General features: G+C 40.5%; 1 long non-coding RNA gene across 1 annotated transcript in view; it reads left to right on the top strand.

Annotated features, from left to right (window-relative positions):
- Window positions 1-25,915, top strand: part of LOC120796418 — a 92,908-nt gene that overhangs the window by 31,064 nt on the left and 35,929 nt on the right. The window lies entirely within an intron of this gene.

Raw genomic sequence — 25,915 nt, 5'->3', positions numbered from 1 at the left:
CTTTTTGTCTGGGGGCCACATGGCTGACGGACTCCATGAGGACTCATGGGAGTTCCGACATGACTTTGAAAAGCATTGTTTAAAAAAAAAAAAAAAGTGTGTGTGAGAGTGAGTGAGTGAGTGTGTGGGCTTATTAACCTTCCGCACTAAATATTAAAACTTCTTGTTGATTCATGTTTACTGTCAGACTGATCAAATAAATCAGATGACATGTCGTCCTTCCAGATTAGATAGTAAATCCTCTAAAGCCAGAAATGAAATGACAGAATTCCAGTTCAACACCACTCATAAAGGCAAAGATTATAAGGAGGTTTCAGTTGGCTGGGCACGATATTTCACGCACGAAATGACCTATTAGCTGGATACAACAACATTACAAGCACATTTAGAGACATTTTTTCCAGCTGGGTTGAGGAGGACATACATATTTATATATTTGAAGATCTGGGCTCAGTAGATAAGAGCAGCTACAGAAGAAGTGAGAACATGCAATGTGTCATCCAGAGAATTACAGCAAAAATGAGAGAGCAGAAAATGACTTTGCACCACGTCTCCCTCAAGCTATACAGCAATCGACCCCTGTTCTTTCACTCTGAGAATACTGTATTTTACATTCTCATGATAATATTCCACCGGAAATATCACGTACAAATGAATGGATATACAAATTATTGAACACTTTAAAATTCATTAGCCTAGATGGAATGTTTCAGGTTTCTCCCTTTTTAATCAAAAGTAGATGTGTATTGTAGACTGACTAAATAATCTCACCACAAATCTACTTAGTAGCTGATCTGGAACTTTCAATTGTACTACACAGTCTTCCTCAGCAGATGGACTTCGTCCAGCTGTCAGATGTTCAAACTTAAGGGTTTTTTTTTTTTGTGCACTTTATGGAGTACTATCCATGATTGCCTAAAGCTGAGGCTGAAAGTTCATTCTTGAGCTTGGAAATGGAACAAAACTACCTCAGCACAACATCTGTTTGGTAACTGGTCTGGAGAGGGGGGAGAATACATGAAACACATTTTTAATTCTCTAAAACAGCTACACTGTGTAGTTTTGTCAGCAACTGCTTCCAAGGTCAAGAATGAACTTTCAGTGCCTACATTTATAGAATTTTGGAGTAAAACTGAGCAGAGTTTTATTCGAATAAATTTGCATTTTTGTTAATAAAACCCAGATTGTACAGTCTTTTACTTTCGCTTTCCTAACACTGACTTAAACATCTGGCTGTTCAGTCTCACAAAAATCCAAATGTTGAATCCTTTTATTGATGCTCTTTATGTGCTGCAGTGCGAAAACTACCAGTGTTAAGGATCTGAAAAGGCCTGAAATGATGCAAGACCAATTTTGGCTGAACTTCACTAGTACTGAGCCTAGTCAAGCGTTTTTTTTTTGTCCTGCGAGTGCTTTTACTGTAAATGCTGAGCATGAAAACAGACGAAAACAAGCCGCAATAAAATGAACGAGAAAAACAACCAAAGACAGAATGAGCAAAGAGGGGCCATAATTGCTTTTGTATGCCTGCTTCTATATATAATACATACATACAATGCATGTATTTGTGTGTACTGGTCTGAATCAAACTGGTTTTGGTTTGTCTGAATGTGAAACCACGACATTGTCCTTAAAATGCCTTCTCATTGTATACAAGCAAGAGTCAGTAATGTATAGTTTTTCTCGAACATGGGGTCACGGTAGCACAAAGTTTTAAAACAGTTGTGACGACATCTTTCAATATTTAATACAATGTAAGTGGCCGTAGAATAGATCATGAATTCTCGTTTAATTACATGTGAGCTCCCTTTTTATACTTTTAAATTGCAAAAGAATAGATTTACATGAAAAACTAAGTGCGGGGGATCTAAAAATCAATGTCGTGTGCAAGAAAAGGTCAAGCAAGTTTGAAATATTTGTGTGTTTGTGTGCGTGTGACTTGTAGGCCCAGTGGAGAGCTGGTGATTTGTGTGATCCTTATATGACAATAATTCTCTCATAAAACTCTGGATACAAGTTCGTGTGCACACTCCCACGAGTCAGATGCCAGGTTCAAGATCAATAAATGTCAACGCTGAATATCCTTTCAAGATGAAAACAGTAGTAGGTCACTAGTTTGTGGGCGTGCATGGGTGTGTGTGTGTGTTCTGTTGCATCTTTACTCATCAAGAATTACGCTCTGAGATACAGTAAATGACTAAGAATGGCACAAACATCACTCTGCTCATTACTCAGGGGTTGTAAGAAAAGTCACAAATGACAAAGTAGTTTTCAAAAGCTCATATTCTACGGTTTGCTGTCTCATTTGTTGGCTACAACTTCTCTCTTTTTTTTCTAACTTTTAACTCCCAGGTGAGAATGACTAACGTCCTCGTGCTAAAGTCATAATTTCCTGATTTTTTTTTTTTTTCTTTGTGAAACGCAGAGGTTAGAGGGTTCAAGTACTAATTTTAAAATGAACCGACTGTCAAACTAAAACTGCTTTGTCCAATATTTTGACCATAGACCCAGGACACCACGTTCAGTGTAAGGCAGTGATACCGTCACTGAGAGGACTGTCAGCCTCTAGTGGCCTCTGTGCTGCATTCAGCATTTTCACAGCAGGGCAATGATTAGTCACGTTAGCATTATTCACTGTTTTGAAGTTGTTACGATCTGAGGGATTCTGTTGTCACCTTTTCCTTCACTTGGATTAAAAACTTTTTGATTCCACGCAGCAGAAGCACAAAAAATAAATGCATAGATACATAACTTAAAAACAAAAAAAATTGAAAACCAAATATATATTATGAGCATCTACTATATTCAAACAGAACATGGACATTTTTTTTGACATTTTATAGACTAAACAACTGATTAATCAAGAAAATAATCTGCTGATAAAACAATGAGGAAATAATTGTGAATTGCAGTCCTGCTGAATGCTTAATACTGTATGTCAGTTTAAAGAGATAGTATAAAGTGAATTGGCAGTGAAACGGTCACAAGGAGACAAGAAAGCTGCAATAAAAAATGCAAATACAACAACTGTGACTGTCTTGTTTCTTTAGCTAGCAGCTTAAACAGTTATAGCTACAGTTATTGCACTTGTAGCAGCAGAGCCGAAGTGCAAGGCGGTAGTGGCGAAGGTCACTGTTGGCAGCGTGGATGTACATCAGTGGACGCTTTGTTCCGCTGCAAACAGCGGGGACCCGACGGTCTTAACAGCGGCAGGCACAAAAGATAAATGACAAAATCTAGACTTTAGTCTTGTAAAGTAATACACACGCCATGATCGCTGTGCATTACTGTCACTAAATATGAGTATCTACCTTGCAGCGGTTTATAAAATCGGGACGTAAATCCACAGTGGTCGTGTCATTTAAGGTATTTTACTTGATGAGAGTACGTGTGGCTAATAAGTCCGACTTTCATTTTGGTGATTCTTGTAAATCTTTTTTTTTCTGAACATCTTTGATGTTTCTTGTAAATCCTTTCAGAAATTCTCATTTTCCATGCAGATCTTGGTACCAGACAGCAGAAAGATAAGTTTACAGCCTCCAAAGTCTCACCTTCTTCTGCCTCTCAATTCTAACCACACAGTTTCAACTGCATGTCAGGTTACCTTGTCTAAATGTGAGATGACTGTCATCGGCTCTTTCCATTCTTCTTCTTCTTGATCTTGAAAAACAAACGGCATGATGCCAGGGTGAGGGGAGGGCATGCAGAGAAAAACAGCAGGGCTCATGGGAAAGTACAGCAAGCACTTAATCTGGGAATTATTAGCAGAAACAAATCCACCAAATAAAGGAATAGTAATTATCTCCACCATGGAATCGTTTGTTGATGAAAACGACATATTGGAAAGGTCAGCACCGATAGAAATACTGATGTTTCAAAGTACAACATGAAGCTGCTTTCAAGTAGCCTGCAGGTAGAGGATGTTTTTCCGTTGAGATGTTGATGGACACAGTAAGAGTATGTCCACATCAAGCGGCCCAAATTTAGTGGCTGGAGGCGGGAGAAGCACTCTCGTCCTTTACTTACGTAAAAGTACCAATACCCTGAAAATAGAAAATTGCAAGTAAAGATTCTGCATTCAAAATCATAAATTAAGCACAAGTGTTTTCCACCAAATGTACATAAAGTATCAATGTGACAGCAGCATTTTAATGTTGTAGCTTCCGAACTGGCTTCAACCGGACACTGTTTTGTAAGCTGCCACAAGCCAGAACGGTTGAGAACCACTGGTTTAATCTTTTAGCTGTATTTTCTATTTTATAAATCTTAATCTAACAAGTAACTAGTAGCGGTCAGAGGAACGTAGTGGAGTAAAAACTACAATATTACTCCCTGAAATGTAGTGGAGTACAAGTATAAAGTTGCACAAAACGTAAATACTCGAGTATAGTACAAGTGCGTCAAAATTGTACTCAAGCACAGTACCTTCAGTAAATTTACTCAGTTACTTAGGTACCACTACTGTGTGTGAATAGTTGTTGTAATAAGCCTTTTACCTATAGCCATGCGAAACTTCGAAGCCTGCTGGGGTTTTTTTTAGTTTTTTTTTAGGGAGCTTTCAAGTCCACCAACAGCAAGCGAGCTCAAGCTTTTGTTGTTGCCATTTGTGCGCCACGCGTGCCGTAGACGTGTACCTGAGATATCGTTGCTCGTGGACCGTTTGGCTCTCAAGCTGTCGAGTAGCCTCACAGCTTGAGGGAAGAAGCTCTTGCGCACCGCCTGTCAGCGGAGGTCTTGATGCTGCGGTACCCCGATGACCTCCCTGAACATTTCACTGCAGGGCAAGATTAAGTCGATGTCCCCTCACCTGCTTTTATTCGAGGCTAAATTTCTGGCAACGAAGCACTGACATCTGTTGACAGTGCCGGGTTTCCTACTAAATACTTTTTTAATTGAGGATACAATCTGATTTTGTTATAACGTCCCCAAAATTCCCTTATTCCTTATCAGCTCTGTTGATGTTATGAAATACAACTGATGGGTTTTAAAACATCAGAACAACATCTTTTGCGATTTGAGTGTACACTTTGTTAAAGAATTTCACTCCTTTTTACAGCCAGCAATGCAGCTCCTTCTTAATGTCTTTGAAATCATACAAATACAGGACAAAAAAAAAAAAACCCCAGTTGAAATTCTTGCACATTTGAAAACGTATTGTACTATTAGCAGTAAAATGTACCAAAAGTCATTGTGATCAATAGTTGTTTTCAGTGTATTTACACTGATTAAGCTGCATTGTGAGAGGTATTTTGAGATTCTGTGCACAGCTTAAACTCCAGCAGTGCATCATGTTTTATCAGCATTTTAGCTCTGATATGGAGACCCGGTGCATTCTGGGATAGAGCCCCCCCCACCCACCCCCCACTTTCCAGGAAACTCTGGCAGTGTTTCGACTGTGTTTCCCCTTCAACACAGCATTAATCAGTCATCGTGTGCGGAGTGTTTACCTGGCTGGGAGCGGACCTCATTGTGTGGGTGTTTTAAGAAACTGAAACCAAGGCAAGGTGACTGACAGTAATATGAATATGTCATGATACTCGGTAAATGTCACTGCGTGCGTGCGTGTGCGTGCGTGCGTGCGTGTGCGTGTGTGTGTGTGTGTGTGTGTGTGTGTGTGTGTGTGCGCGCGCCTGTGTGTTTCCAAGGCAGAAAGAAAGGAGGAAGAGGAGAATGAATGAGACAGAGGCTGATGTAGTTCACTCGCCTTTCCACTAGAGGACGACTCCTTCCCACAGAAAACAGTCCGGGCCTCCGACAGTGATTTTTCTCTGCTGCAGTGCCTCGAGTTTCCCTGCGTCTCCAACGCCTCTCTATCAACTCAATACTTTATTTTCGACGCCTTTTTTTTTTTTTTTTTTTCTTTTCTTTTTTTTGTCTTGTTGTTGTGACATTTCGATCTAACACCAGCATCGACCACAACTCTGCTTGACATTATTGACACCGAGTCCGTGTCGCAGGCAGGTTTTATTAATCTCCTCAGCCGGACGGGTTTGCACGGCGGCGGTCGGGGCGGGAACCGCACTTTACATCCCAATAATCGCTGCAATACACCAACGGTATCACCTTAACTTCTGATGGTGTAGCTGTGGCGCCCAGCCCTCAGCTTAAAGTCACTCCACACAGCTTTATTTATTTTTTTTTTTACAGCTTTACGAAATGTTCCTTCCCCCGGGTGATCTCCAGCAATATTCCCCACACACGGAATTACAACTCTGTTTTGTTTTTGACAGGTAAGTATGCTGCTCTGCTGTTTCTCCCAGAAACGTCTCCCAATAAAATCCCACAATTATTTTCGCCGTTTTAAAACACTCGCCTAATAATGGGAACTCGTTCCCGGACCGGGGCCCTCTTTCCTCCACCGTGTAGCCCACAGTGTCTGTCGGGGGAAACGCGCTCATTTTCTCGCCTGTTCATTTTTCTTACCGGGATTTCAGGACGACTGCGGCTCAGAAGGGATTTTTACCAAAACGAAAAAAACAAAAAAGCCCACGAGTTTTTCCACATGGGTTCATTAAAAAAGCGTTTGGACCAAACGCTGCGTACTCTCAAGAGAAATATATCACCACGAGTATGAAATAAATACATGCCCCCTTTTTCCCTTTTGTTTTGTGTGTGATTTTTTATTTACACAGTCTAATAAAAAATGTGGCGATGAGAGATGTTTGTCACTCGCAGCAGACGTGTGTGGGGGTCCGGGAGAAGACGTCAGGAAAAAATACGTTCAGGACTCAGCTCCGCATTTTACAGTCAAAGTGTTGAAGCGCGTCCGGACTTCGGAAGATTTCACACACACACACAAAAAAAAAAAAAAAGCCGCGTGTAGTTTCTGTATTTTGATTTTCTGCAGCTTCAGGACGCGGACTCAAGATTCGACGAGAAATAATACTTGATCGCGTCCGGACCCAGTTGGTGCCGAGACTTGATGGTCTGCAAAACTCAAAGCATGTCGGGCATAAAGCGTTTTTTGAAAAAAAAAAAAAAAAAAAAGACAGAGAATAAAATGCTATAAAGTCCAAACGTGCCCCCTGGTTTTTAACTCTTGGCCATTTCACCTCTTGTATCCAGTTCGATTCTTTCGCTGCTTCACTTCGTGGGTTTTTGTTTTTGTTTTTGTTTTTGTTTTTTGTTTTTGCGGCGAGTCCGCCTTTTCACGCAGTTTTTTTTTTTTTGCGGCATTAATCTCCTTATTAACGTAGTTATCAGCCTGCTACTTTATAATCTAATGTATCTTTTCACAATAGCCTATTGCGTAACTAGAAGAAGAAAAGTCGGCAGATGTTCGTTTTGTTCATCAATTTAAAAAAAATAATACTAATAATAATAATAATCCCAAACCAGAGGAATTCAATAAGTCCTAATTAAAACAGCAATTAATGTATTTTTCATAACTACAAACTGTTTAGTTCTTAGGAAAAAACGAAACAAACCTGTGATTTGATTAAAAAAAACAACCAGACAAAAGCCAACCTATCACGGCTGCCTTTGCACGACGTGAGACTATCCATCTATCGATAATGTTGATAAGTACAACATCCCTCTGTAAACAACAAAAACAAGAACCGATAATCAAAATGTCAAAGCCTGATAAACTTCCTGTGTGATGAGAAGGCAGACATTTGACATTTTGGGTTTGTTTTTCCTTCTCACACTTTCTCTCTCTCGCTCAAACACACACACACACACACACCCGAGAGGAAATTCAGTCAATTCACACAAGCAGGAATCCATGATGAACTTGTTGTTTAAAATATTTAAAGACATCTAGAAGCTTTCTTAATGACGCTGCTACTCCAGTACTGCGGTGTCTAAAAATAGAAATGCCTTTACATTTCTTAAATGTATTTATTTTTTTCTGCCGTGACTTTATTTTTTCGACTTTTTATTTTCTTTTAAATATGACACAATTATTTAATCTGTCTTTGGAAACAAAAATTGTTAAAGTGTCTAGTAGCATTATTATTATTTAGGAAACTCAATGATCAATAATCCATTTTCTATTTGAGGAGATCGGCATTTACCTTTTTCAGTAACATCTAGATCATCTTCTTTTTTTTTGTGTGTCTTTTTCTGTACACTTAACCTTGAACTTTGCAGTACACGGGGCTAAACTTATTTCTAAGAGCCAATAGGGTCAGAGAAAACCTTTCATCTGAAAGCCTCTTATTCAGTGTCTGATCCGAGCCTCTCTACAGTGACACAAAAATACGGCTGTAAAATCCAAAAACAGACTTAAACAAGCTCAAACAAAGCACCCAGCTGTGAAATCGGCTCCATTGTTTGAATTTCATTTTCTTTGAACTTTGAATATATAAAGTTTCACATCTTTATTCTTGTGCGAGTGTGTTTGTGTGTTTCTGAGTCACCTGCGGTTGTGAGGAAGATGATATTCACCCCACTGGTGTCTCTCACTCTATGTCAGCGTAAAATGGATATTAGAACTGCTAAAGGTTGAATGATATCTTACTGCAGGGTGCACATTTGAGACATTTAATGTGCAGGTAGGAGGTGGACCGTTTGCTTTTGTTTCACATTGTGACTGCAGTGTGAGGCTCGGCAGCCTGAGCGAACAGCCGCTTTAACTGTAAACCAGACAATACAAATATGTTAAGTGTGTAGTGGAAAATGAAGCAATGAAGCAGGCTGAACTACAAATCGCAAAACAGCAAACTGAAAATGTAGCATCATTTCAGGAAAACATTGATATGTTCTTTTCCCCAGTGAAAGATCCTAAATCTTTATGTAACCTCTTCCTGCTGTTTCATGAGATGATGTATATCATGAGTTTACACGACGAGTTCGGTTACGAGTTTAACCTCCACAAAGTCCCTCGATAGACATCAGTACACTTGGTATCGTAATTCAGTCGAAACAGTCAACAACACATGCACTGTTTTTTCAGTCTAAGGCAAGACAACATGCAGGAAAAAAAAAAAAAAAAAGCAGAAGAAGATTTTCAGCCTTCAGATTTTTTGTGTGCATAAAGCTCTAAAGCTGCTCTGGCCGCCAGTGCTCACAAAATGTCAGCAGTGCGTTTAGGGTGTCGGAGACTTAATGGCTAAATTCATGTTTTTGAGGGAGAAGTAACCGAGGCACTTAGATAAGCTGTTATCGTACATGTCGGAAAATGTTCTCTGCCAGGGTTAAGTCTGTCTTCAAACTGATCAGGTAGATGTCGATTTTTTTTTTTTTTTTCCTCTCATTTGAGTGTAACATTTTGCTCGTAGAAACCCAAGCCCGGTGTGAGTTGCTGTGGATACAAGTGTCAACATCTTCTTAAGGCTCCCCCTCCTGAAACGTGTTAAGACATAGGAACGCACTCTGCTTTGATTAAATAGTGTGAGTGATGTTACCACAACATAGTTCAATTACCTATTTAAAAAAAATTCTTAAAATTGCATCTGCTCCTTGTCTCTCATTGTAGAGAGAAAAAAAAAAAAAAATCCAGACTCTGTGAATATCCAGATACTGTTCAATTCAAAGGTTCCACTACTGGACACAAGATGTCTCTTCCTTCACTGAAAAGTCCCGTCTCAGTGTATGGATACCAAAGGGCTTTAAGTTTCCAAATCAGTTTTGTCATTTGCGTCCCGGGGCCACAATTGGCCTCCAAACCAGTTGTGAAATCAAGCGTGTGCCTACATGTCTCGAACTCGGATTCGAGCTGAGCACAGGGAAAGCGGATTAATGTGAAAGCAGCCTCTGCTTATTATACATCATTCAGTCAATTAACAACAAGCAAGGCATGTTTTTGCCTGGAGGAGGGGCTTCGAGTATAAAAACTGCTTCTTTTTTTTTAAAATTATTGTTCTTTATCCCAAAGTAAAGCAGAAAATATCTGGCGGTGGTACTGGAGGGAATAGTGAATGGTCATTTATTCAGATGCAGCTCAGCTGGCAGCTTCTTTATCTCCTGTTGATTGCCCTGGTCCCGTCACAGATTTACAAGAAGTGTCTCTCCCCGACTGAAGTTCATGCTTGCTGTAAATTCACCTGATATCAGATAAACATCAAGTGAAACTGCAAAATAAATACAGCACTTTCATTCAAATCATTTTCATCTAATGGGGGGGGGGGGGAAGTGACACCTGCTTCTATGAAAAGCACTGTGGGCATCAAAGAAAAGCCTGTTATACTGTTGTGGTTATGAGCTCCTCCGTGTTAATGATAATACAGCAACGTGATTTCGTAGAAGTGAAAGACATTGGGCAGACGTAGAACACAAATCTGACATTAGAACTGCTCTGTTTAGCTCATGTATGCCCCCCCCCCGGATTTAAGCCTACAGTGTTGATTATAACAGTGTACTCCACAAGATTTATAACAGTGATATGTTTTTTTCCATTGTTATAGCTCTGATCCTGAGACATTGTTAGGGGGCATTTGTATCCATATTAAATTAACAGTGCGGGACTCATGGCCCTTTTTTACCCCCGGGGGAAACAGTGTGTATATTTATATTTAAAAGAAAAGGAAAAAAGGCTACAGTTTATACATGTTTCTTTGTTTGTGAATGTAAACGTCCGCAAATTAAAGTTGAGCGTCGGCACTTTAACCTTGTTGCCGCTGGTTCATTTCAGATCTAATGTAATTCGGTGCGGAGCCAAAACAAAACCGTCCAAACACTTAGACTGAAATGTGCATGCGAGGGCACGAGGAATCACCTGCCTGCTGCTGTAGTTTTGCTTCGATGTTCTTACAGTTGTTCCTTCTTGTAGTTCTTTGCTCTAGAAATTGAAACTTATGCTGCTGTTTCATTAAGGTTTTCTGCTCATGATAAGGAATTCAGCGGATCATATCTCTCTGCAGTTGCTGATGCACCAGGCTTATGGGAGAGAATTGCGCCAGTGCAGATCAAACGTGATTTTAACTTGGCAAAAACAGTTACCGTTCCTATTTAAGGAAGCTGACGATCGATTATTTATTTATTTGTATAATGGACCTAGTGTATAAATGTCTGTGAAGATTCTCAGTCATCCAGGTCATGGTTATCCAAGAAGAGAGGAATCGAGGGCAGCTGGACTTGCTTGTAGGTGGGTGACAAACACAGATAAGATATTTATCCCCCACCTACAATGCAGTCCTTTCATCCCTTCCCGGGGGATTTAACAACCATTCACGCTTGGCCTCATTTGACTCCAGCGACTCTAATGACTGTCGTTACAACAGCCAGGAGCTCTAGCAAACCAAGTGACATCAGTGGCCTTGATAAGGACCCCACAGAGGTTAAATAGCATTCCGTGGGGGACCCCCTCCCCCCCACCCACCACCACCACCACCACCAGTCGCTGAGAACTGAAGAAGCCTCTGGGGTAAGAGGTGGAATGTCAGCATCTACAACCAAGTCCAGTGTCCCCCGATTCAACTCTTCTTAGATGACCTAGTGTATAAATCTGCAGTCACATGCGCCCTTTCTTGAACTTTGTATTAAAGGGCCTCGATCTGAGGAGAAAGACAAGATGAAAATAGGTAAGAGAATAGCTTTAACTTAACTCCTCCTAGTCAGCATCTGTGTTACGCTTCTCTACAGCGACAGAACAATATGAATGGATAATCACTTCTTTAAATGTTTTTTGTTTTAAATTTAACCAGGCTGTGAAATCGACTTCAAAACCAAGTGTCTTTGCAGACGTAAAGCAGAGAAATACAAACCTACAGATGAAAACTTAACAACTGATTTAAGTCTGGCAATGATTTTTATTTCCTCATCCATACACTGAAACTGCGGTAGCAATTGAATGCCTTTAACCCCCCCCCACAGACCCACATTGAAAATGCATGTTGCATGGCCAGGCTGTTCAAAATGGCAGCGCTCAATCTGAGGTCAAATCCCAGTGTTCCCAAAGAAAGCGAATCCTCTGTGTTTATTTAACTGAATTATAAGGAAATGTGTATGACATGATGCACAAAACGTCAGTAACATTTCCATGCTCAGGATTTTAGCATTTCAGTATCAGCATCATACACTGTCATTCATTTTGGTGAATCATTTCTCCATCTGAAATCTGCTTGAGGAGACAACCTTTTGGGGGGGGAGGGGTCAAGAAACAAAAGTGAACTAACTTTTATGAGTTTGGCCCGAACATCTGAAGACTGGCAAAGCGGATTTATCTCCGTCTGTCTGGTGTGAATGCTGACACGTTGGCAGTCAGTAGGTTACGTAAGGCCTCCATGCGAGATGATGTTGAATCAATAACAGCATTAAAAAACACACATCGCCGTCCCAGTATTTACATCCGTCCGAGATGTAGTTGCCCTAAAGTAACTAGGTCAGTCAGTATAGCTGAACTGCAGAGGACGTGTTTGCCTGTGAGGGCCTCGGTCGGGGTTGAAACCCCAGCGTAATTAAATGTAGGCACCGTTCGTATCATAGGAGGAGGTTTCCGTGTTTTTCACTGCGGGCTGAAACCCAACGTTTGCGTCCACTTGCTGCTGTTGTGAGGCTTCATAAGGAAATCAGGCAAGGATCCCGCGGTAGAGCATGCCAGCTATGGAAATGAGAGATTATTATCATTAAGTCACCCTATCCCACTCACAGCACACATCCACGCACACCTACACGCCCATATCTGCTAACGCCCTCATACTGGCTCACGCAGGTAAACACTCACATACTTGCTTTCTGAGTCTGCTTCTGTCAGCAGGCACTTTTACGTCTGCCTCTTGTAAACATGTTTGTCCAAGTGTACGATGTGTCACTTGTGTTTCCTTGAGACATCTGGCAGCCTGGGATCTTACCGGGTCACCTGGCCAGATATTACAAGTCTGCTGTGTGTACTACGTTTAGCCTTTTGTGCCCCCCCCCCCCGTGGTTTTGGTCTTTTTAAGAGCACCTACTGTCAACATCACTCTTCCTCTCCAGTGTGTCCTGGTGAAGAAATGCAGATAAGGAAAGGCATATTTATTTTTAGAGCACATTTTGTACACAAAGGCGATTCAAAGTGCTGTTGTAAATTCCAACACATTGGAAACAACTATAATAATAAGGACTATAATTACTCTTAACATTACCCTAAAGACTACTGTTTTAGCAGCTACTTTTACATCTACTATTTATTATTGTTGTTATTATTATTAAACGGGACTGGAGACATATGGAGACAGTAGCATTTGTTTTCCTTGCTTTGTTTTTGTTTTCTCTTGCCTCTGTTTATGTCTCATGTCGGCTGGACTCCTTTTAGTGTGACACATGACACACAACTTCCATTCACTAGAGAGCTGTCACTAACGTTTATTTTCATTGTTGATTAATGATTTTGCCCTTACAATGTCGTGAAATTGTGTAAAATGCCCGTTATAATTTTCCAAAGCTCAAGGTGCTGTACTTACATTGCTTATTTGGTCGTACCAACAGTTCAACGCCCAAGGATGTGATATAAAAGGGAGAAAATGCACGGATCTGCTGACTGTGACTGCGGATGCGAATAGTAGAACTTCTGTTTGTACTGCATGTAGTGTCTGAACACACTGATGTATTCGCACATTTGTGGCGCATTCGGCCATAAGTTTTGGGCTTCATGTGGACGGTGGACAGACACGGGCATGTGATGAACTTTACTTCACACGGACCCTTGCTGACCCACACATCCACATGGATTCAGAAAGTATTACTTGAGTTTAAGCTCCTGTAGTCTCTGACAAGTCAGATTTTTGATATTTTACCATTACTATTTTTGGTAAAACTGGCTACAAAGAGAAACTGGATCGGACAGCCAGCTTGATCCGGCTGTTTAGCCGAGTCAGTCAATTCACTGATTAAAAATCTACCTCAGTTGCTGGTCAGAGAAGCTGCACCAACTTGACCAGTTTATTATGGTCATGCCCTGAACATAATTGCTGGTTTGGGCGGTCACCAGCTCCGCAAAATACAATATTTTGAGCACATGTTCGTCGTGTGTGGTAAACCAGCGTTTGCCTCATTTGTCATCTAACTAGCATCATTCAGTTCCTGACCAACAGAAGCCCGGTTGTTCCCATCAGCAGGACCGCTTTGTTTTAAGGACTGAGGTCATATTTTCTGTATTTTTTTCTGTGGGTATTTAACAGGGTGATTTTTTAGTTTTGTAGTGAGTCACTATGTCTGAATTTCACTCCTTTTACGACAAATAAGAGAGTGCGTTTAATAGATAATAAGGATTGTTTTTCTCCACCATGTTTTTATGGCTGGCAGCGTAGAAAAGGCTTTGAAACTGTGTTTGCATCTCCGGGTCTGGAAATATAACTATACCGCTGTTTTATGAGCCGTACAGAAATACGGTGGCAAGAAAACGTGAGTGAAATCTTTGGAGTGACCTGCATTCATGTGTAAATTTGTCTCAAAATATGACATTATCTTCATTAACGTTACAGTCATGAACATTTGATTCTGAAAATTGAAGCCATTCTGTAGTAGATTTACATCAAACAAAATCCGCCTTTTGGAGGGGCCCGCCTTCACTGCTCGCCTCTTATCTGATCTGCCTCTCACTGACTTGAAGCCGTGTCATTATTAAAGCAGAACTGACTCCTCTGCCTGAACTCGACTTTCCCAGTAGTTTTCTACCATATTCCTCAATTCTGACCAAAATTACTTCAGCTGCATACTCATGTCCTACCTGCCTGGGTGCAGCTCTACAGTAAGCCGTAAAAAAAAAAAAAAAAGGATCGAAAACATGTTTTTGGTAATTAAGTAAAACTGAAATCACAAAGGTCGTTCCTTTTTCAGCGGTCATAGTTATTGTTAAATGTGTTCTTTATCAAGTTGGGTGGTGCAGCAGGACAGCGACCCTAAACATCAAAGTAAATCTACTACGGAATGACTTCAAACAAAGAAAATCTGCCTTTTTGGAGCGGTTCAGTCAGAGCCCAGACCTTAACCCGGTAGAGATGCTGTGGAATGAGCTCACATTAGACATCCTAAGAATATGGCTGAGCTGAAGCAGCTCTGTGAGGAAGAATGTACCAACATTCCTCCTGAACGTTGGGCAGGTCTGATCCACGGCTACAGAACACAGCACTTGTATTAGGTTACTGCTGCCGTTTATTAAATTCAAAGGTTTACTTACTTTTTCTTCCAGCACTGTGAACGGTTAATGGGTGTGTTCAATAAAGATACTAAAGATTATAATTGTTTGTGTGTTTTTAGCTTGAGCAAATTGCACTTGTCTATACTTGTGACTTAGATGAAGATCAGATCACATTTTGTGGCCAGTTAACAGAGGAAAACGTAATTCACATACCTGTTATTTTCAGAGGAATTTCCTTAAAACAGCAGCCATATTTAAATAAAAGTCGAATAAAATATAACTAAACAGGTAACTCAATAAATAAAATAGGAGGAAAAAAACAGAATAATTACAAACAGATGTAGGCACTCTCATGTTGGTGCCCATCAGAAATGGACTCAGAACCATCTGCGCACCAGCAGACAACTTGTGGCTGTTTTTTCAGCTGAGATACACATGCATGGAGGAGGATTTGTATAGTTGCAGCCACATGCAATGGCAAGAGCAGCACAGTGACTTTCTGCCAGTCACTACAGTAAAACAGGTGAAATAGTAACCACCTGGCTGAGCTCTTCTGTCAGAAATGGCACTCTCCTCTCAGCAGTTTGATGCATTTCCTGATGTTCAACGTGTTGTTGTTGTTAGCATGGCATTTAGAGCAGATGAGCATGACCTTTGAACCTTAACATTAAGAGAAAAACTAATTTGAATCTTGCACCCAGCTGTAAATAGCAGGTACATCACCCTGTTACTGTATGTGCAAGAGTCTAAAAATATGCAGTTTTGAAAAAAAAAAGAAATGTACAGGAGTGTGTGACTTCCATCTTACAGAAAAACGGAGAGAGACAGTGAGTGTATGAGCTGAACTCTGTGCAGAGGGTGTGTTTTGTTGACTTTGTCGTCTGCACATAATGGCTGAACATATAACAAAAGGATACCTGAAACCATTTGTTATGCCCTCCATTCTTGATATATTTTAGGTAAAAGTGAATTATGTGCTTGATTTATTTTCCATTTTTAAAAATGTCTCTTATTTTTTCTAAACTTTTGGCTTTGTTGGCAGGTGCACAAAACAGCTGCTCCTGTGTGCTGTTATTTGTCAGATAGTGTATACTGGCTTGTGAGTTACTCAGATACAGTATGTTTACAAGACAGTGATTGTGATAAAATAAACCGTGTTGTGTGTAGTTTAGTTCGGTGGATATTATTCAGCTGAGGTCCAAAGGTAATTTTTGTTAGAATAATCTACCACTTATTTTCTTAAATAATTGGTTTGCTTTTCTATAAAATTTCCTGAAAATAGTGTAAAATGTCCAAATTGACTTCATTAGATTGATTGTTTTGTTGGACTGGCCCAGCAGCCCAAAACCAAACTATATTCAATTTAGGATCAAAGAAAACCTCCAAATATTCCCATTTGGAACCAGAACTGAAGCCTAAACCGAGGGATCTAGCTTAAAAAATTACAGTCACGACCAATGTGCTAGGGAAATAGTTTCCGTCCACGGACTAATTGATGAATTGTTTCAGCCCTACAATCCGCTGTTCACAAATATTGTCGTCAAGAGATGAGAAACCTTCACGTGGTGCTACACCACTGAAAATCTGCAGAGAAAAGAGAGATATGGAGAAAAATGAAAGAGACTGAAAATAAGGGGAAAACAAAAGTCACATTAAGTGTTGAGAGTTCAGGTGAGAGGAGTGTGTGGGCTTTGTTTGGCTCCACAGGTGGCACACAAACACACACACCACCACTCACACAAAATGTTAAATGTCAGCATGCAGCAATACCGTTGCCTTCTGTTAAACACATCTCCCTGAATAGTAAAGCATTGCCTGAAACCCACAAACCTTTTCTCGGTTTTGTTTTTCAGAAGTTGACAAGATTTAAAAAAAAAACAACAAAACAATCGTTTCACCTTGAAACTGGCTAAATATGGTATGTTTTGAGCCAAGACATATACATTCCTGGAACACACGCAGTATCCCCGATGCTCATCACCTGTTTGTTTATCAGAAGCAGTTGGTTTATGATGGATTCCCCTATCACGGGCTTGCCAGTTCCTGTCTACCGGTCACACTGCGCTGTGTGAGGAAACAATCCGCTAATTTGAGGTAGAGAGATCATGTGCCGGGTGATCACAGGCAACCTGCTTTACCGCCCGCTCCTTATCTGATCTGACTCTGTGATCTGAAGCTGTGTCATTATTAGAACAGAACTCTTGACTCCTCTAGCTGAACTGGGCTCTCCAATTATTTTCTATCATCTTCATCAGTTCTGAGCGAAATTATTTCGGCTGCGTGCTGTTGTCTTACCGGCTCTGCAATTTAAAAAAAACAAAAAAAACCCCATCTGAAACATGTTTTCGGTATTTAAGTAAAACGGAAATCGCATAGGTTGTTCCTTTTTCAGTGGTCAAAAACCATGCCAGTTATTTTTAAATGCTTTGTTTGGCTTTTTTCCTTTCAACAATAGAAAAAAAAAAAAAAAAAAAAGACATAAATTGCAATTGGTCGGGATGACATGTTTCTCGATATTAGTTTACTGCAGATGCATTGTACCCATTGGCCCGCAAGTGACCAGGAAATTGCGATAAAGAAATGCCAAGTATTCCGTATGTTTGAGGTGGTTTAGAAACAGCGATGCCTGGACATAGTTTGTTCACCAGAGAGCTTTAAAATGCCTGACTCAGTGCATATCTTGGTCACAATTTCACAAAACAAAATTGAAGGGCTAAAGCAGCAGTCCACAAAGTTGCAAATTATACAGCATTTTAGCAAACATTTTATTGTCATTACCTGCTACATGAATGGATTATTTTTGCTGCGTAGTTTCATAAACAACTGATATTTCCACAATGGGGGGGTCTACTTCTCTCGAACTGGCTGGATGCGGGGGAGCTTCGTGAGTTCACGGGTCGAAGTCTGACCAGATCTGACCCACGCGGCCGGAGGCGAATACATCTCACCCCGTACCTCACATAAATGAGTGGGCAACAAAACCCGCTCTATTGGCACCTCTATGCCTCTGGATGGGCGATCCAGCAGGACCGATTACGCTAATCGATCTACGCTCAGCTGTCAGTTTATTAGGAACCCCTAGTTAAAACTAGTGCAGTCTGATACGTTAAGACTGATAAGACTGTAAATCCCACCTTCATGAATAGAGAAAGGTCTTTCTGTAATCTAGCCTACTGTCACTGATATAAATGGGGCGGACAAAATAACGGAAACTCCCGTCACTATGATGCGATACAGTTCAACAGCAGCCTCCGAAATGACCACTGAGTCGAACCAACGCCTCTAGAAGACGGTTTCAACAAACTCTGAACATCGTAGCCTTCATGAAGCTAGGATTTACGGCAGGACTGTTGTATTAGGCTGCATTACTTTTCCAAGGTGCACCTAATAAACTAGCAACTGAGTATATTTAATGCGCTACAGCTGGCCAGCTAGTTAGCTATCTAATTAGCCTGCAAACTGACATTAGCCAGCGTTTGTTTGGTCGCAGACAGCTCGTGTGGATTGTTGTTCAGAGTCTGTGCGTTTTGTATGACGTCAGTGTCACTGTGACGGAACAGTGACGTTACTGTTTTATGCAAATACAGTTTGAAGTGACATTTGATAGACCCTACGTACAGACTTTTGTTTATTTATTTTTGAATTTTTATTCATGGAGGGAACAGGACATTAAACTGATCTGTATGCCGTAGCAGACCAAATAACATGAGGTTTCATTCCACTGGACCTGCCATCTTGATTTATTGTTGCGCTGCGTCAAATTGCAGAGGAAGCTGCCAGCTGGCAAAAACAAAACCAAAAAGAGCTAAAGCAGTGACTAAGATGGCATCAACAATTTGAGAAGGGTTTGAGAAGGGTTTAGATCCTTTTTTATTATTTTTACTGTCATGAATCATCATTGAGTTTGAAAAGACATGCTTTGTCCATTGCCTGCAAGGACCGTACTGGGGCGCTGCAACCATGCTCTACAATAAAGCAGTGTTTTAATCTTCGTAGTCTCACTTGTTTAAAAATGTGCGCTCAGATAATTGGTCTATTGTTGCTGTCTGAAAACTTACCACGAAGCCACCACCGCTTTGGTTTTCATGTTTACATTTCAAGTGAAGGATGGATTGAGGAAAGTCTGTGGCCTTCAAGGCTCAATAAAACTCTTCCAGAAACCCACTGCTTAAAGTCAAAGTTTGGTCAGTCCTGCTCGGTGGTCAAGAGTTTGGTCAGAATTGTTCATTATAGTGGAAGAAGGTACAAAAGCATGGTTCAAGATGAAAATGATCGCAATTATACTTTAAATTTATGGATTCCAGCATTGTGTAAACAGACATCTGGCAGTATTAGCTTATTGATCTTGAAGCTTGTGGAGAGCAGGGAAGTGATGACGAAGGTCAAAATGAAAGTCTTTTTTTAAGAAATGACCATGCAAAGGAAAACAATTAGTTTGGATTAGCTCACAGAGAGCCTTTGGCTGATCACCCACTTTCACATTTGCGCAGACTCATCACACTGATTGTCTTTATACAATGCAGCATTATACATGTAAAATGCTCAGGGCTGGTTTGGCACTGTTTCACAGTAATTTCCATTTGTCAAGAAGTTAGCCTATTGTATACAATGGTCTGACAAAAAAAAGAAAAAAAAAAAGGCTTTATGTTATGAAAAGATGACTCTGTACTACATTTCACCGTAGGTTACTGCCAAGACAAAGTACTCCTCGTCATTCAACAATCCGGCAATCTGTCAACACATCCAGTGGTTTTCAACATGCTCAAAGGGAGCCATCAAACCACTGCCAAACCTCAGAGGTGTAAATTGTAACCATTAAAGTATTTAATAAATTATATTTTCTACAGCCTCTGTTCATTCTTTGTCTAAATTTTCCTCCTCATATGAAATTATAGTGATTGTTCCCCAGGAGCTGCAAATGCTGGATCTGATTTTAGTTGGAAATTCATCAGTCGTGACGATAAATGAAAACCAGCAAAGTGAAACATCTCAGTCATTCGTTGTTTCTACTGTGACATCTGAGACGCTGAGATGGGTTAAATAGGGATGTTTGCCGATATTTCAGAGCATTTAGTGAAGCTTGGAGTTGCCAAATCACTTGGGTGTACCCCTGTATATCTCATAGGAAAACCCATAGTACTTCTTTTAAAGTAAAACAAAATGATGCAAACACTGACCGTTTTTCCACTCTGGGAAAATACATTAGGGGAAATGTATAATGTGTTTCCTCAGGTTTGCTTGTTTAAACAAAACAGTGCGCCTGTGTTTTTGACACACTTTTCCCCTCTTGCCTGATTAGAACAGTACAACACACGGGCAACAGCAGCACTAGGTCTCCAACTAGACTTCCCAAGTTTTTCAAGCAAACGAAAAGCTGTAATGGACTGTCTAAGTAACCTTGGTTGGTAACAGTGCTCAGGTGTTGCCTTAGCTTTGTTGTTTTGCACATGCAAATGTTTGAGTCCAGGATAGTTAGCGGTGTGTCCTCACCGTGAGGTCTGTCGCTGTGGAACATCACCCGACAGTGTTGTCACATCCATCACCCCCGCTGCGACAGAGAGGCGCTGATGATCAGCAACTGAGTTTTGTTTTTGGTTTTTTTTAAACTTTTTTTTATTTACCCTGGGAAAGTTAATACGTATGCCCGCTCTTCACTGTCTCTGATAAATCAGTTTGTTGTCAGTTCTTTGTGCCGCTTTGTGTTTGTTCTCAGATGGAGTGGTCATTGAGGATTACAACATAGGAAAATATAATAAATTCAACTTCATTTTGAGAGCTGAGAGCTAAGCTACACCTCTTGCCACATTATCGTTGCACTATAACCACAGTAAAGAACATTTTTTGCCATTGCAATATATCTAATTACTCTTACAGTAGATCACATGAGAGTAATTTTACTGAGCGTGTGTAACATGGCACCTGAAAGATGCGCTCAATATGTACACTAAAAGGAAATGAAAGTGTTTCATCAGTAATGTAAAAAAAAATATAACGACACAACAGAATTCTCCTACCTATCAAATTATTTTTGCCTGTAATTGTGTCCTTAAAATCTTATTTTCTTACAACAGTGCAGTGAGATTATATCAACGGGCTTCTAATGCAAATTAACTTGTTTAAACTATTTTTCTAAAATCAATTAAAAATGTTGTTGACTCGTGTGCATTGACCTGCCTTATTCTTTTCATGAAAAGTTGGTTTCTGTTGGAAACGGTTTGAAATATTCTCACAGCACCGGAAGATTGTCTCACTTGTTTTGAGAAAATACGGTTTTCATGACACAAATGTAGACAGGAATCACTAGAATAGCTGGCAAGTTTTTTTTTTGTTTTTTTTAAAATGAGTACTCACTGTCAATGAGTCTGTGTACCCATGTGTGTTTGTGTCTGTGTGTGAGACCTTTCCCACTTGTGGTTTTCTTGTCCCAGACCGTAGGAGGCCTGCAGTCTTTCACATCAGGACAGCTAGATGTGTGCATGCCACCAACACACGCAGGCAGTTTTGTGATGTAGAAACTGATAAACAGACGCAAACGTTGTTAGGAGAGAGAAAAAAAGTGCTACGGTTGAAGTACACATTGTGAGCCAGACAGTCGGTTTGCCTCCCACTTGGCCAGATAAAAATCAACTTCTCACTGGTAGAAGATGCACCACACTGTTTGTGAATAGAGGCTTTTTTTTTTTTTTTTAAATATTTACAGCCCAGTTTATGATTTAATTTTTCTGCCGTACCTTTTCTATTTCACAGTTGACGTGGTATTTTTGTAGTTATTTATTTATGGATAACTCTGCATAAAGTACCATTGCTGTTTATAGAGTGGAAGGTAAAGAGCAATTAGAGATCTAACTCATAAACCCCCACTAAAGGTCACAGAGTAATTCTTACAACAGTCCTGTATCTGGTTGAGGCCAGCTTGAAGTCTCTCTACTCACACTATGCTGCACTGGATAAAACACTCACTGGGCTAAATTTTTAAAATGTACACTGGATACTAAAACGTTCAAGTCAGATTTTAAAGAACAAGGATGCAGATATTCTATATTTTTCTTTCTAACTTTTGCTGTTCTGAGAAATTACCTGTCTTGCAGAGATTATGTTCATATCGTACTAAATCGTTTTTCCCAATTATGCTGTGGTGACGAACGTAATTGTTGTTAGGATTATGTTTAGAGGCCACTTTTTTTTTTTTTTTTTTTTTTTTTTGATTGATTACATCGATGTAGCGCACCAGAGTTGCAAGGAGAGGTAGTTGGAGTGGATGGTGGGTGCACAAAAGCGCAGGACTGTTACACCGGAGTTCAGGGTTCACATCCCGACTCCCGCCTGTGGTTGGGTTTAGGCAACAAGTTGTCGCAGTTGTCATTTTCCTGTCCAGCGCCCACGTTGTTTAAGTAGCAAACGCACTTGCGCCCATCTGAGTGCCCATGGGAATGTTGCTCTTAAAATGATGTGTGGTCAGGTGCATTGTTGGAGCGTTGCTGTCTTGACGCAGCAGAAAGCAAGTAAAGGGAGATGGCACTCTGACTGGTTTATTGCATGTTACGCCAAAAACACGCCCACGATTAATTAAGAGACTAAGCACGACCATTTTGAACCATGCGCCCGGCGCTGCAACCTTTTTTTTTTGCGCCGTTAAACTGGCAAAAGTGGATTTGGACGGGCCCTAAATGGACTTGCTCCATGCACTTTAGACCTTGCGCTTAGATTGTTAGAACAGAGGCCATTGTGTCTCATGTACCTTTGGACTTTTTATATATTAAACCAGGCCAAATTCTTTCCCTAACCTTAACCAAGTGCTGTGAGTGCATAAACACAACCATAAAAAAGTTCTATAATGTGGGGGGGTCACTACAAGTGGATATTGTCAAATTGCCAGATATGTTAATTAACAACATTTTGGTCATTGTGTTAATCAAAAATGTTATCCGGCCTGCATTAGGTTTCCTCCAAAATGTATTTGCCATTGCAGATTACTTTTATATAAATGTAATTTGTGGGCGACAGGGTTGGCAGAGACCCGAGTTTAGTCCAGTTCCTGTTAGGGGTACATCTTGCTTGGTTGAGTCTTCCAGTTAGCACAATCGGAAGTGTTGGTGGGTGGGAAGCTAGCGAAGACCCATCGGTGTCCTGGCAGCACGTTGTGGCTGAGCCAAGTGTTGGTGGCTCAGTTTGAGAAAATAAATATTAGCCGGTGATATTGAGCCAGAGTTTAATAATGTCTGCTCACATCAGCCTTGCATAATAAAATGCTTTGTAACCCTGTGTAACCTCAGGACATTTGAGCAGACAGACCTCATTGTTTCTAGATCCTACACAATTTGCATATAGGAAGAGAGTGGGAGTCGGTGGTGCTCTATTCTATAAGCTTCACTGCACTTGGAAACAGCAGGTGGTTCTGTTTTCTTTTGGATTATTTTATGTCAAGGTGTTTCAATGCAACACAACCATAGATTTTGGCTTATAAATCAATGGCTCGCGCTATTGCTAGAGTCTCGGACTGTCTCTTTTGTAGACCTCAGGGTGTCAATCTATAAATCTAGGTCTCTGACCAAATAACAGAGGTTCACCACCAAGAAAACAGTGTTATGACCTTTAACATTTACATTGACTGTGGGCTTGTCAACTTCTCTGATTTTTTTTTTTTTTTTTTTTTTTTCTCCGTCCAAGTGAACCAAAGTGTTGACGCTGCTCTCAGCTTGAGTGATTTCATGTAAGTGGAAGTAATGGGCTCTTATAAGTGTTATCAGTCTTTCCAGTTATCATGTGTCAGAAAATAAAGCCTGTGCAGCCAAACGATGCAGTGATATACAGCAGCCTATATCTTTTCCTTCATAGTTAAGTGACAAATTTCCAGACTGTTCTAGCTGGGTGAAAAAAACAATGAATGTCTCTATTTAGTTGTCACATCAGCATATCTAATAACAGTTTATCAGAATGTTCTCTAGGCACCAGTATTTATCCCTAATATATTGTCACGCTATTAATATTATGAGGGCGCTCATTGTGGCCTCGTGTCCCACAGGGGACACAGAGGATTAAATAAATATTAATGTTATAGCTTTTGATATTATCACTGAGCCCTTCCTTGGGGTCCTTCTCAATAGGAAATCAGGACTGAAACTAATAATTGTTTTATTATTTATTCTATAAAAACACAATAAAAACATGAAAAAAGCTTTTCACATTCACCCGGAGCCCAGGGTGAAGTAATCACAAGCCTTGTTTTCAGTTCAGAACCCACAAATATTCGATTTACTATAATGTTAAGACACTGAAAAGCAGCAAATTCACACGCCATCGAATGTATTGCATCTCTTGGTTGATTAATGACTTAAAGGATTGAGCAATTATCAAAACAGTTGCCGATCAATTTTGTGTTAATCGACCAATCATTGCAGCTCTTTCGGAAATTGATGTGGAAGGAATGTCCCGATCAGGTTTTGTTGTTGGCCTGCCTCCAGACTCACGGGGAGCTAAACTAGATAGTGTTATGCATCATCGAGGCCACCCATCGTACAGTGAACAGCCAATGATGTTTAACTGCTCCGCCGAGGGACTGGGGAGGTTTTTTTCATCCTGCGGTGGTCAGATTTATTTAATGAACATGTTTGTTTATCTGATCCAACTTTGATCACTGTATTTTCTCATGTCAGAGGCACTTTGATGTTGATTTAAAGAGAAATTGGGTAGAGTGCAATTACACTGAATTTAAAAGCGAAAGTCTAAAAGACTTAAACTACGTCTTGTGGAATTATGTTGTACACAAGGGCTTGTGCATGTTTACTGTTGCGAATCCATAGAAACTACATTACATTAACATCCGTTTCATGTTTGTTATGTGAATACAGTATATTATTTATCTGCTATATCCATCTGTCTGTCTCCCATTTCTTTTACGACCTGGCAAAGCAAAACAGGACGCAGTGCTGATCACACGGTCGACGCACATTTGGAGTGTTGCCCAGCTCTTTGTCCGCCATCGTTGCCTGTTGCAGGGAAGCGTTGCCCAATAAAATAGCCCGTGGCGTGTGAAGCTGCTTGTGGGTTCAGTGGGTAAATTGTTAACTGCTCAGGTTGTCAGCCGTTTCCCGTAAGCCCTAATGTAAACATCACTGTAGTGCGCTGGAAGTTCAGCGTCCTTGACTTCCCCTTTGGGGAGGAATCCTCGTCACCATCCTAAGTGGCTTTTCTAGCGGAACTTCAGTTGTACTTCTGTAACAGTGACTCATCGGGCGCAGAGTGAGCGAAAAAAGACATTCATCAATCTATCTCTGAATTATTGAATTCCAATATTCCTGAAAGGACATGGAAATATCAACAGTATCTGAACTATATCCCGTCTCCCATATTTCAGAAGTCAGATGCCCATCCAAGGAGTTTTCTCCGCATATGGGCCTGCGAGTAACCGCCGGAAGTTTGATCCTGTTGCTCGTTTGTCGAGGAGTTTTAATCAACATTTACCACTTTTACGCCTGCTGAAGGGCAAGAGCATTCAATTTCCGATTCTATCCTCAGGCCATGCCGTGCAGGAGCGCGCTCGTGTGATGTACAACTCTTTGAATTACCCAGTGGTGAGGGGAAGTGAAGGAGGACATGTCACTCGATCAAGTGACGCCCCCACCTACCTGTACATGACGTCACTTCACTTCTGCTTCTCTACACGTGCCATTAGCAAAATGGGATTTACTGTAGCTGTGCAAATTAGCGAGCACTCATAATCTGGTAATCTGCTTGATTACTTACCTTCATAACGAAACCCCTAATTGATGGTATTGACGACGGTTGTATTATGACACCTCGGTGAAAACAGTGACAAGAGCCTATATTTCATAGTCTGTATGTTTACTCTTCTAACACTATTGACCTGGTATATTATATTTTCACTTCACCCATTACTAGAGCAGGTCGGGTGGT

Source organism: Xiphias gladius, chromosome 11, assembly GCF_016859285.1.
Source record: "Xiphias gladius isolate SHS-SW01 ecotype Sanya breed wild chromosome 11, ASM1685928v1, whole genome shotgun sequence".
NCBI classification, from domain to species: domain Eukaryota; kingdom Metazoa; phylum Chordata; class Actinopteri; order Istiophoriformes; family Xiphiidae; genus Xiphias; species Xiphias gladius.
This window is presented reverse-complemented; position numbering and strand designations above follow the sequence as displayed.